The 12,534-nt window shown below is 41.7% G+C and overlaps 1 long non-coding RNA gene across 1 annotated transcript in view; it reads left to right on the top strand.

Moving 5' to 3' along the window:
- LOC115470616 overlaps window positions 1–12,534 on the top strand; it is a 324,896-nt gene that overhangs the window by 294,699 nt on the left and 17,663 nt on the right. Inside the window, exon 3 of the long non-coding RNA XR_003942225.1 lies at window positions 6,005–6,124. This is a non-coding gene — a long non-coding RNA (uncharacterized LOC115470616). The remainder of the gene's footprint in view (window positions 1–6,004; window positions 6,125–12,534) is intronic.

Raw genomic sequence — 12,534 nt, 5'->3', positions numbered from 1 at the left:
TTTCTCTCCAAATTACTTGAGCGTGCTGTTCACCGCCGCTGCCTTGATTTTCTCTCCTCACATGCTATTCTTGACCCATTACAATCTGGTTTTCGCCCTCTCCACTCAACCAAAACTGCGCTTACTAAAGTCTCCAATGACCTATTACTGGCTAAATCCAGAGGTCAATATTCCATCCTCATTCTTCTTGATCTTTCCGCTGCTTTTGACACTGTCGATCACAGCATACTTCTCGATACCCTGTCCTCACTTGGATTCCAGGGCTCTGTCCTTTCCTGGTTCTCTTACTACCTCTCCCTCCGCACCTTTAGTGTTCACTCTGGTAGATCCTCTTCTACTTCTATCCCTCTGCCTGTCGGCGTACCTCAGGGTTCTGTTCTTGGTCCCCTCCTTTTTTCTATCTACACTTCTTCCCTTGGTTCATTAATCTCATCCCATGGCTTTTCCTACCATCTCTATGCTGATGACTCCCAAATCTACCTTTCTACCCCTGATATCTCACCTTGCATCCAAACCAAAGTTTCAGCGTGCTTGTCTGACATTGCTGCCTGGATGTCTCAACGCCACCTGAAATTAAATATGACCAAAACCGAGCTTCTCATTTTCCCCCCCAAACCCACCTCCCCGCTCCCCCCGTTTTCTATTTCTGTTGATGGCTCTCTCATTGTCCCTGTCTCCTCAGCTCGAAACCTTGGGGTCATCTTTGACTCTTCTCTCTCCTTCTCTGCTCATATCCAGCAGACCGCCAAGACCTGTCGTTTCTTTCTTTACAACATCCGTAAAATCCGCCCCTTTCTTTCCGAGCACTCTACCAAAACCCTCATCCACACCCTTGTCACCTCTTGTTTAGACTACTGCAATCTGCTTCTTGCTGGCCTCCCACTTAGTCACCTCTCCCCTCTCCAGTCGGTTCAAAACTCTGCTGCCCGTCTCATCTTCCGCCAGGGTCGCTTTACTCATACTACCCCTCTCCTCAAGACCCTTCACTGGCTCCCTATCTGTTTTCGCATCCTGTTCAGACTTCTTCTACTAACCTATAAATGTATTCACTCTGCTGCTCCCCAGTATCTCTCCACACACATCCTTCCCTACACCCCTTCCCGTGCACTCCGCTCCATGGATAAATCCTTCTTATCTGTTCCCTTCTCCACTACTGCCAACTCCAGACTTCGCGCCTTCTGTCTCGCTGCACCCTACGCCTGGAATAAACTTCCTGAGCCCCTACGTCTTGCCCCATCCTTGGCCACCTTTAAATCTAGACTGAAAGCCCACCTCTTTAACATTGCTTTTGACTCGTAACCACTTGTAACCACTCGCCTCCACCTACCCTCCTCTCTTCCTTCCCGTTCACATTAATTGATTTGATTTGCCTACTTTATTTATTTTTTGTCTATTAGATTGTAAGCTCTTTGAGCAGGGACTGTCTTTCTTCTATGTTTGTGCAGCGCTGCGTATGCCTTGTAGCGCTATAGAAATGCTAAATAGTAGTAGTAGTAGTAGTAGTTCTCTTTAGCTGTTCCTTTTTGTTCTTAGTCTCCCTTTATTTTCTCCAGCAACCTGCCTTTCTTTTATTGTAAAACACTCTGTCTCAAACCAGGCAAATAAATAAATAAATATTTAAAATGTCCTTTCTAAAATGCCCCTCTATATCAATGTCAAAAAGTTGTGTCATCGCAGAAGAAAGTTATTTTTTTATTTACAGTGTATTCACAGGAGAGAGAGATTTTTGAAAGTTATGTCACTAAAAGGATTTCCCATTCCAAAGTGTTATTCAGGCTTTTTGGATAGATAGTATGGAGATAAAATATACGCTATTGCTTTTGCTATGCTAAAATACAGTTCAGTTTACCTCCTGTCCTTGACAGCTGAGCTATATCAAGCCCTATATAAAGATCATCAAAATAGATAAGCAACAGGTAACTAAAGATGCTTCTATCTACTTTGTGCAAATACAACTGTTATCATCTAGCATTGTTATCTACAGAGTTCTAGCAGTCTTCCCCACATAAATCAAATTTCAAGGGGATTTTATCAAATACACCACTTTTATGGTGGCACAGATGCTACTGAACTTCAAAGATTTGCTTGTCCTCTTTGGTAACAAAAACCTTATCACCAGAAAAAGACTAAGGACATATAAAACAGTGTCTGAATTCATGATGGCCAGTTGTCAGACCCTTTGAAGATTTTATGAAGTTCAAGGTTGAATAGATCAATACAGGATATAAACTCTGCACTCTTCTGAAAGCAAATAATTGAGGCTTACTAAATTCTGGATATGCTCGTGATACCTTCCAATGTTATAAGATGATTTTCGGACCGAGAACAAGGAGAACAAGATCCTCACGGGCAACAACCAGCAGTAAAGAAGTCCAAGACAAGGAAACCAAGGAGTCCAAAGGATGTCATAACTTCTATTTATTCTTAATTGAAGATATAAAATCCTCTAACAAAGTTTGACCTTGCAGCTGAAAAAGCATCACTCCACACGGCCGTGTTTCAGCATAAACACCTGCATCAGTAGTCCACAAGGCTAGAGTGCTGTAAATCACAATTTATGGATTGATTATGAAATCAAAACATAGTAAATAATCCCAAATGGTTCAAGCCTTCAGCGAGTGGAATCATAGCGAGGAAGTTGGAAAAGTGTTGTTTATTTTTTTCTGCAAACAGCACGGTATCTCTTTTCTGCCACTAAGAGATGGTTTTCTTCAAAGCGAAAGCACCACTGTTAAATGATCCTAGCTCATCTGATCTCTTTGTAGTAAGGACCATCAACAAATCCCTGTTGAAATATAAGGTGCATTTGTATGCCTTCTTAACACTGCAAAATGCTGTATAAATCTTCTGGATATTTCCTAAATTTGTGTCTTAAATTTTTTTGGATGTTGGCAGGAAAAATCCTTAATATAGATGAGCAAAGCTGGCGCTATAGGCGATTTAGGGGACGGCCCTTGAGACAGCCTGGGAAGGCAAAACTTGATCATGTTGGACATTGTGTCCCCTGTCTGACATCACATGTATACTTTTAAAATGAGTATGGAAATATAGAACATATATAAAATTATAAAAATAGTATTGAAAAGAACTGATAAAACTGAGAACCGATGACAAGGTTGGTGTTGTAAAGTCTTGCAGCTGTGAAAGTTAGCTGGCAAGTTACACCGCTGAGGTTTTCAAAAATTTATAATAGATATTTTTTGACAGTGTGATTGAATTTGTGATTGGATTAAAAGTTTGTGGAGTACAGCCATCTTAAACTTAAGAAATGGCTAATGGGTTCTCTTTTAAAGTGGCTAGGATGGCATTTTTGAGCTGTGGTAGACCATCACAGAGCAGATTCAGTTCCACTAAAGGGATGGCAAAATGTTTTTCAAGGCTTTGGGCCTGCAATTAATGAAACAAAAGAACAGAAGGGCAAGCTCCTTGTCTTTTGAAATACAACTCCAAAATCCACACAGATATAGGGGGTTCTTCTACCAATCAGCTTTTACATCTTTAAGATTCATAGTCTTTTTGTTTCATAGTGAGTAAGTGGTAAATGTGTAAAAACTATGCTTTGTTTCTTATGTCAACTGTAGTCATACAGTATTTATATTTGAAGACAGAGCAGGGGTTCTCAACCCAGTCCTCTGGACACATCCAGCCACTCAGGTTTTCAGGATATCCATAGTGCAAATTGTCAGGGTACTCATCTGTGTTTTACTCCAAGAGTTGCAGACTTCGGTCTCCAAGATGCTCTCACTCTCTCTCCCTCAGGTGCAGAAACAAAATAAAACATAACATAACATAACATAACATATGGGCCCCTTAATATATAACTGTTCACTTTACTGCCAGTAAGCAATTCAGGGCCATTTCATGAACAGCCAGTTTCTCACACTCTTTTCCAAATTGTCCTGAAACACAGCCCACTCATCAGAAAGTAGTTCCTCTCTATGGAAGTGCAAGCCCAACATACAAATGTCCTTCCAAAAGGGATTTCCACAGGTATACTATTTAGCCCGTTCCAGTCCATGAGCTTCCTATGGTCCTTTAACTGCTGCTCAGCCCACAAAAGAAAGAGGAACAACCTCCTCCCCCCCCCCCCCCAAAAAAAAGGAAAAGAAAATACTGTCCCCTTTTTCTGGGCTACAGTGGTTTTCTTTTCCAGGTTTCTGAGCCTAGTTGTATAAACCCTTCATCCTTTGAAGCAGAGGAGTGGCCTAGTGATTAGTGCTGTGGCCTGTGAGCCAGGGGAACTGGATTTGATTCCCACTGCAGCTTCATGTGAATCTGGGCAAGTCACTTAACCCTCCATTGCCCCAGGTACAAAAAAAACGTACCTGTGTATAATATATAAATCCTCTCCCCTTTCCATTTCTGCGTAGCAATTCCTTAGCTGGGTTTAGCCCTCAGTCTTTAACAGTAATCCCTCCCGGCTCTTATAACTCTCAAGTGGCACTAATTTAGAACAGTTACTGCACAAATTGGGGATTTCAACTTTCTCTTTTCTTTCCTCAGTAAACATTAGGAAAGGGCAAAGTCAGGAAGCATCTACAACATTCAGCACTAGATTCCGTAAATGACATAAAAAAATTTGGCACTCAATACTAATTCTATAATGGGCATTCAAAGATGAGTGCTCATTGTAGAACAGCACTAAGTGCCAATTTTGGCGCCCAACACCTACTGAAACCAGGTGTAATTCCCAGCACACACTCCAGGTATTCTTTAACACTGCATGCAAATTTTAGGAATGCCTCTGACCCACCCATGCACCTCCTATGGCTATGCCCCCTTTTGGGTTGCATGCTTTAGGATTTGGGTGCACATTGTTATAGAATAGATGTGTGTGCAAATTCAAATTAGTGCCAATTAGTGACCAATTATTAGCTTGTTAGCCACTTTAGTTGAGTGCACACCTTGGATCGGCGCCCAGATATTGGCATCCAATTTTGGGCACCATATATAAATATGGGGAGTCACTGCACAGCATTGCAAAACCTCCCTAAAGGCTCCTTTCCACAGGAATAACAGAATGTTCTTCAGGACCTTGTTTTCTCTTCTTTCATTGGTGCAGTTCTTCTGCAGGTTCTAATTCCATAGCCTTCTCAGGGTCCTTTTTAGGCCCAGTAGCATACCAAGGGCAAGGCGGTGGGGGCAGTCTGCCCCGGGTGCAGGCAGCAAAGGGGTGCACGGAGCAGTCATGCACCTGTAGGATCTGCCGGTTCCCTGTCCCCTCAGATGTTACTTCCTGTTCTGGGGCAGAGGACTGGCGAAGCCGACAGCCACGCAACTGCTCCGTGCACCACCAGTCAGGTGGTGAGGATGATGTGCTTTGGAGGAGGGGGAGGTAGGTTATGTGCTTCAGGGGGAGGGGGTGATGCACCGAGAAGGGAGTGAGGGTTATATGCCGAGGGGAGTTGTAGCAGCGACCTGCCCCAGGTGGCAGCCAACCTAGGTACGTCACTGTTTGGGTTCCGCCATTTAGAGAAGTGAAAGCTCTCTGTCCCCTATCCTGCCTGCCGGACTCTAATTTAGACTATATTCCTAGAGAAACTCTCCTACCCAAGCTTCACTACCTCTCCCTTAACCAACTGCTGAGTTACTGGCCCTCTGGGATTGGTTTCTGAGCCTAAAGGACTGTTGCTTGTTCCCTTATCTGGTATTGGAGTCCAAACTGCCTGGAGGAACTGTCTCTAAAGTACCTATGTCCTGTGGTGCTCTCTTCTGCAACTTCTCTAACCTCGTACCTCTGCTACAATATGCATGAGATAAATTTGCATGCACTGCTTCCACTTTATGCTAATCTGTTTCATGTATATTCATTGTGAACATTCTGAAAACCTGATTGGCTGAAAGTGTCCTGCTGGATTTAGAACCAGTGAGATAGAATTTGCATTGTGTTTCTTATTCTTCTCATATTTTCTGTATTATATTTCTTTCCATTGCCTTCATTTCAATCCTCTTTAATCTGTCAATAATAAATAATAATGTGTTCGCTCTACTTTTCCCACTGCAGATACTATCATCTAGGTGCTGAAAAGTTAACTTGATATTCTTCCAAGAAGCAACTGGATGTGTGTTTCTGAAGTGCTGGGTTCTTTCACAGTGTCGTGTCCTGTTCTTTTGGTGCATTGTTGTAAGTATCCAAAGTCTGCTTTTACTCCTGGCATCCATAAGTACATAAATATTGCCATGCTGGGAAAGACCAAAGGTTCATCGAGCCCAGCATCCTTTTTCCAACAGTGGCCAATCCAGGTCACACATACCCGGCAAGATCCCAAAAATGTACAAAACATTTTATACAGCTTATCCCAGAAATAGTGGATTTTCCCCAAGTCCATTTAATAATGGTCTATGGACTTTTCCTTTAGGAAGCCGTCCAAACCTCTTTTAAACTCTGCTAAGCTAACCGCCTTTACCACATTCTCTGGCAACAAATTCCAGAGTTTAATTAGACGTTGAGTGAAGAAACATTTCTCCGATTCGTTTTAAATTTACTACATTGTAGCTTCATCGCATGCCCCCTAGTCCTAGTATTTTTGGAAAGCGTAACAGATGCTTCACATCTACCCGTTCCACTCCACTCATTGTTTTATAGACCTCTATCATATCTCCCCTCAGCCACCTTTTCTCCAAGCTGAAGAGCCCTAGCCGCTTTAGCCTTATTGGGTCAGACCAATGGTCCTTCTAGCCCAGTATCCTGCTTCCAGCAGTGGCCAATCCAGGTCACAAGTACCTGGCAGAAACCCAGATAGTACCAATTACTTACCATGGGAGCAGGTATGCCAGTTGTGATAGAAATTTAGGGAGGAAGTTATGGACGTGGGCTACCGTTAAGACAGGTTATTTTATACAAGTCGTGTTATTTTAGTACAGGGTCCCATTTTATGCAATGAGACCCTGTGCTAAAATAGCACGACTTGTGGTAAAATAACCCATCTCGGTGGTAGCCCATATTGATAACTCCCTGCCTTAGTCTTTGAAATCCCATGTTCTGATTCCTGCCCAATATATCACTATGGTGCCCTTTTACAAAATCACGGTAGGCTCTGCACACGTGCAGTGTGCACCAAAACAAGACTACCACCAGGCTAGCGCGCTCTCCTGGCGGTAATTTTGGGTTTGGCAAACGCCCATACCACAGGGACAAATTCTTTAATTTCCTACCGCACGCGGCATTTCCAGCATTAATCAGCAGTTGGCGCACACCAACAGGTCACAGCGTGTGTAGTGCTTGAGCCCTTACCACTAGATCAACAGGCTGTAAATAGGCTCACACTGGTTTCAGCTGTACCACAGGCTCTTTCCCAGCCCATTGAAAAAAAGCCCTTTTTCCCCAGACGTGGTAAAAACTGGCCTGGCCTGTGCCAAAAACATGCGCCCCCACTACCGCAAGCCACGTTTCGCCGTGCCTTAGTAAAAGGACCTCTATGTCCTTTTCCACAGGTCTGAAAAGGGTACGCCTTTTATAATTCCGTCGTCATTTAACCACAGCTGTTAAGATGCAAATGTGGTTGCAAAGAATGAATTGTTTCGAAACAAAGTCGTACTAAGCCTCACTCCTCCTCCCTCTGGGATTTCTGATGGAAAAAAGGGGGGTTGGTTTTTCTTCTTTTTTTTTTTTCTCCTAACTTGTAATATGTGTCGTATGTAGGTAAGTGTATATTTTGGATGGGAGAAAATAAAATATGTGATGAACTTGACAGTGGGTAGAAGCTGGGAGTAGTCAGCCATTAGATAAGCTTCAGGGTCTCTTGCCTTTGTTCACTGTTAACAGTATTCAATAGCATGCAACCTTATTACTTCAAAAATAAGATTCTAAAGAAATTGGTACAATGCATTTTTCTGAGGTATAATACTGGATTTTCTCTTGGAAGGAAGAGATGAGGAAATTAAAGGATGCAGTAAAAAAATTGAATTTTGGATTGTATTAGCTTTGCTTATACATATATATGTCTGTTAAACCATGTTCACTATATCATTTTTCAGTGTTCGATAAAGTATTCTCTCTTACTTTTTAACTGATGTGTTTGATTAAAAAAAAACCTCCCTGGTATTTGTGGAACAAAGAACACACATGGGCACCGAACAAACTGGCTTATACCTTCCTTTTCTGAGCATTGTCCTTCCCCACAATGCAAGAACCATGTCTTTGTTCTCAGAAGCTTGCCGTTAAATTGTATGTAAATGCATGCAAATTAGATGCTGTCTAATAAAGAGAGTCATTAGATGGAAGAAATATTTAGTTTAACCAAAGAGGCAGGTGGATTTTATGAAGCAAAATGAAAGACTGCATAAAAAGAGCTTCATATTTTAATAGATAATTTCTTATATCCTTACATTTTAAAAACTCGACATCTTTTTGATCTTTTCTTTGTGATGTGTGTGTGTCTTATGTATTCACATATAGCTGAATTCTTTATACCAGCTAAGTGGCCTCCTCCATTGCCTGTTCCCAGCAACTCTATGCCAGATATTTGCTACTCTCTTTTGGTATAAACCTAGTACCCTCATCCCTCCATCTCCCCATTCACTTTGAATCTGATCCAACCCATCTTCCATGCCCTCCTCCTACCCATGTGTGTGCCTTCCTGTGGTTCCGAGCTCTACACCATTCTGTATTCCATCCATTTCTCCCATGGCTATGAACTACACTACCAGAAACCGCTGAATCTCATGTATTTTCTCATTATCCCTTCAGTAACCACTCAGGTTTACATCATCTGCATGTGGGTGTATCTATATAACACATACATATTTTATTAGGGACAACAATCAGATTGACTGCATTGTTGCAAACACTGTGGGTACTTTTGACTTGTAGAGTTTGCACCAATATCCAAAGTAAAACTACACATGTAGTTTTACTTTGATCATTGCCCCGGGAAAAAGTACCTGCAATGATTTGTGCCTGCTTTTTCTGAGGGTATTATTTCTGGGCAACACAATGCACGTAGTTTTGAAACTTCTGTGTTATTGCCTTCCCTGAACTAATTCTGCTTTTAAGGCACATATCCACTGTATGTGGGTAAAAGTACACATGCTGTAGAAGAATGTGCATACTTTTCCTTTCATTTATGTTAGGCATTTAAAAAAAAAAGTTTTTGCCAGTACTTTTGAACTTTGACTTTACTATATATGTGTTGTAGTGATATATGTATACACAGGCACAGAAGAGAGGGTTTTGCAGCATACAAGCATACAATACACACAAAAAAGCAACACTGGGCCTTCAAGAGAGAGATAACAGCCGTCCTTTATTATTACAAAGACCCGACACGGGCTGTGTTTCGGCGCACAAGCGCCTGCCTCAGGGGTCAGCTAAGGTCTTTGTATTGTATAAGAAGCAGTAATCAGACAAATGTATGAAGTCGTCTGGTTCCAAATAGAGTAGTTAGCTCATGCCAGACGTGCATTCAATCAAACTGGACGCTGTCTTGTAGTGATATATGTGTACATATGTATGTGTATAAGATTTCAAAAAATATTTACATATAAAACTAAGGACTGGCTTCTTTTTTAGAACTGCTGTGAGTTCCATCACTAGGAACTATTTTGGCTGGATAATCTACATGCTGAATTTCCTCTTTTTTTTTTTTTTTGTTGGTGGATGAACAGAAAATGGCTCAGTAATGAGAACACACAATTTGACAGAAACTCTGTGTGAGAAGTGAGACAGTTTAATTCTCTGGCTATTGAGGTCTCTGGTATATTGTGTAACAGGTTTTCACATTTTTACTGTTTTTAAAGTAATTGTTCTGGTTTGAGTGAGTTACAAAAGGTAACTAGAAAGAAAAGCTTGCACAGAGGGTAAATAAAAGAAAGGAAAGAAACGTAATAACCACCTGAAGTGTTTCTATATATCATGTTAAAGTATGTATATATATATGAATAGTAGGCTATTTGTTCTACAGCTGAGGGGCAGTTTTGCCACTGTAAACTAGTCTTGTCACAAACCAGAAAGGTTAGTGGTACTTGAGCTTTTGCTGTTACCTATTGCAGCTTGCTGTTTATTATTTCTCTTTAATTATGCAAAGTGCTAATCAGTTTGATTATGCACAGTGCTAATCAGGTTAATTATGCAAAGTGCTAATCAGTTCTCCTCAAACCACAGGAGGAGAGCAGAAGTTCTGGCAGTGAATAGCATTGTTAGATGGGGTAGACATAGCAGTCAGGCATAACAGGAGTAACAGAGTAGTGCGACTAAAGGGCTTTGACTGAAAAGAGCAGGAAGTAGTGTGCTACTTCCGGAAAGAATGTCTGGCTTTTTTTGTGTGTTTGTGTGTGTATATTGCTTGGGGCCCCTTTTACAAAGCTGCGCTAGTGGCTGCCGGAACGGTAATACCGACACGGCCCATTCACTTTGAATGGGCTGTGTCGGCATTGCCACGCGGCAGCCGCTAGTGCAGCTTTGTACAAGGTTGGCTTGTATGAACTTTTATTTTTGAGTTGTAAATGCACTGAATTGGACCAAATGAAAAAAAGAACAACATGGGAAAGAAATACTGTGAATGGCAAACTTAACAAGTATACTTCTTTGTGGGCAGCAATTACTTGAAGTAATTGTCTGGTTCATGGTTGAAGAAGAATGCATGTATATTCAGAAAAAATGAGAGTGGTAGGGTGTTCTATGTTGTTAAAACAGAAATGATGTAGTATTTATATCCTATACTGATAATAATGAGCCCACCGGAAGGAGAAACAGAAAGGTGATTGTAGATGGTTTTCAACTTCATTTACTACTACTACTACTTAACATTTCTAAAGTAGGGTCACGCAGCGCTGTACAATTTTTAAACAATAATTTTTTAACAAGGAAGGACGGTCCCTGCTCAAAGGAGCTTACAATCTAAAGGACAATCTAAAGGACAATTATGCAGTAAATCCAATGGGGCAGTATAGGTTTCCAGAATAGAGGTAGGTGGTTATGTGCCGAAAGCTACAGTGAAGAGGTGGGCTTTAAGTAAGGATTTGAAGATGGGCAGGGAGGGGGCTTGGCGTATGTGCTCAGGAAGTTTATTCCAAGCATAGGGTGAGGCGAGACAGAAAGGGCGGAGCCGGTGGTGGAGAAGGGTACCGATAGGAGGGATTTGTCCTGTGAGAGGAGGTTATGGGTAGGAACATACGGGGAGATGAGAGTAAAGAGGTAATGAGGGGCTGCAGATTGAGTGCATTTGTAGGTTAGAAGGAGAAGCTTGAACTGTATACGGTATCTGATCGAGAGCCAGTGAAGTGACTTGAGGAGAGGGGTGATGTGAGTATATTGGTCCATGCGGAAGATAAGACGCGCGGCAGAGTTCTGGACGGATTGAAGGGGGGATAGATGGTTGAGTGGGAGGCCAGTGAGTAGTATGTTGCAATAGTCAAGGCGAGAGGTAATATTAATTTGTTCTTGCTAACTGGACTATATTCATGACTTAAGATGAGATGCATTGCAGAGTGTGAACACAAATGTATAAGGTAGGATTGTGTCCATGAATGGAAAACATAATGCACACCAGATCAATCATTAATGAAATGAAAAGGCCTGATTAAAAGGATATGTAATAGAGCAAATTGACAAACTAAAGAGTAGTAAGTCACCTGGACCAGTTGGCATACTCTAGAGAGTATTTTAGGAACTCAAAATAAAATTGCAGATCTGCTATTAGTAATTTGTATCCTTTCATTAAAATCATCTATAGTACCTGCAGACTGGGAGGTGTTCAACATAATATCAGTTTTTAAAAGGGTTCTGGGGTGATCCAGGAAACTACAGTACTGGGTAAAATGGTAGAAGCTATAGTACAGGGCAAAATTGTTGAAACTATTATATAAGCATAGAAATAGCCATGGTTTAATGGGACAAAGCCAATGTGGATTTAGTCAAGGGAAGTCTTGCTTCTTCAGTCTGCTACATTTTTTGAAGGCATGAACAACTATGTGGCTAAAGGTGAGCCAGCTGATATAGTATAGCTAGATTTTCAGAAAGTATTTGACAAAGTCAACCATGCTCTGCCCATGTGTATGCCCCCTTGAAGTTAGGCACTGTGGTACTTAGGCACTACCTTATAGAATAGTGGATAATGCACATAGGCACCTAACTGTCAAATAATGGTGCCTTTGACACATGTAAGTGGCATGTATCTCTAGGCACCAGTTTATAGAATTGCCCTGATAATGTCTGTGTATCACTCCGTGGTTTGATAGCACCATGAGTACTGTGTGCAGTTCTGGTTGCTACATCTCAAAAAAGAAGGGTACTGATGATGCAGAAACCGGGTCCATATGGACAATCAAGCACATGCCTTGCTTATACACATGCAGTAATTCGCTTCTTCAAGGGCCCCTGGCTGAGAAAGCTGCCCTTGTAGTGCCTGAATGGAAAAACTTCTACCTGGGTTCTGCTGGCATCACTAAATGTGCAGCGATATATATACACTGGCAATAAACTTGTAGCACTCTCTATACAGGCTCCAGGTGCAACAGTAAACATAGAGATCCATGCAGCATATAGATGGTCCCTTCTGGCAAAGACACAGGACAGCCATTTGCTCATGGGCCACA

Source organism: Microcaecilia unicolor, chromosome 5 (assembly GCF_901765095.1).
Source record: "Microcaecilia unicolor chromosome 5, aMicUni1.1, whole genome shotgun sequence".
Taxonomy (NCBI): domain Eukaryota; kingdom Metazoa; phylum Chordata; class Amphibia; order Gymnophiona; family Siphonopidae; genus Microcaecilia; species Microcaecilia unicolor.
The sequence above is the reverse complement of the archived record's forward strand: the minus strand, read 5'-3'. Positions and strand labels throughout refer to the sequence as shown.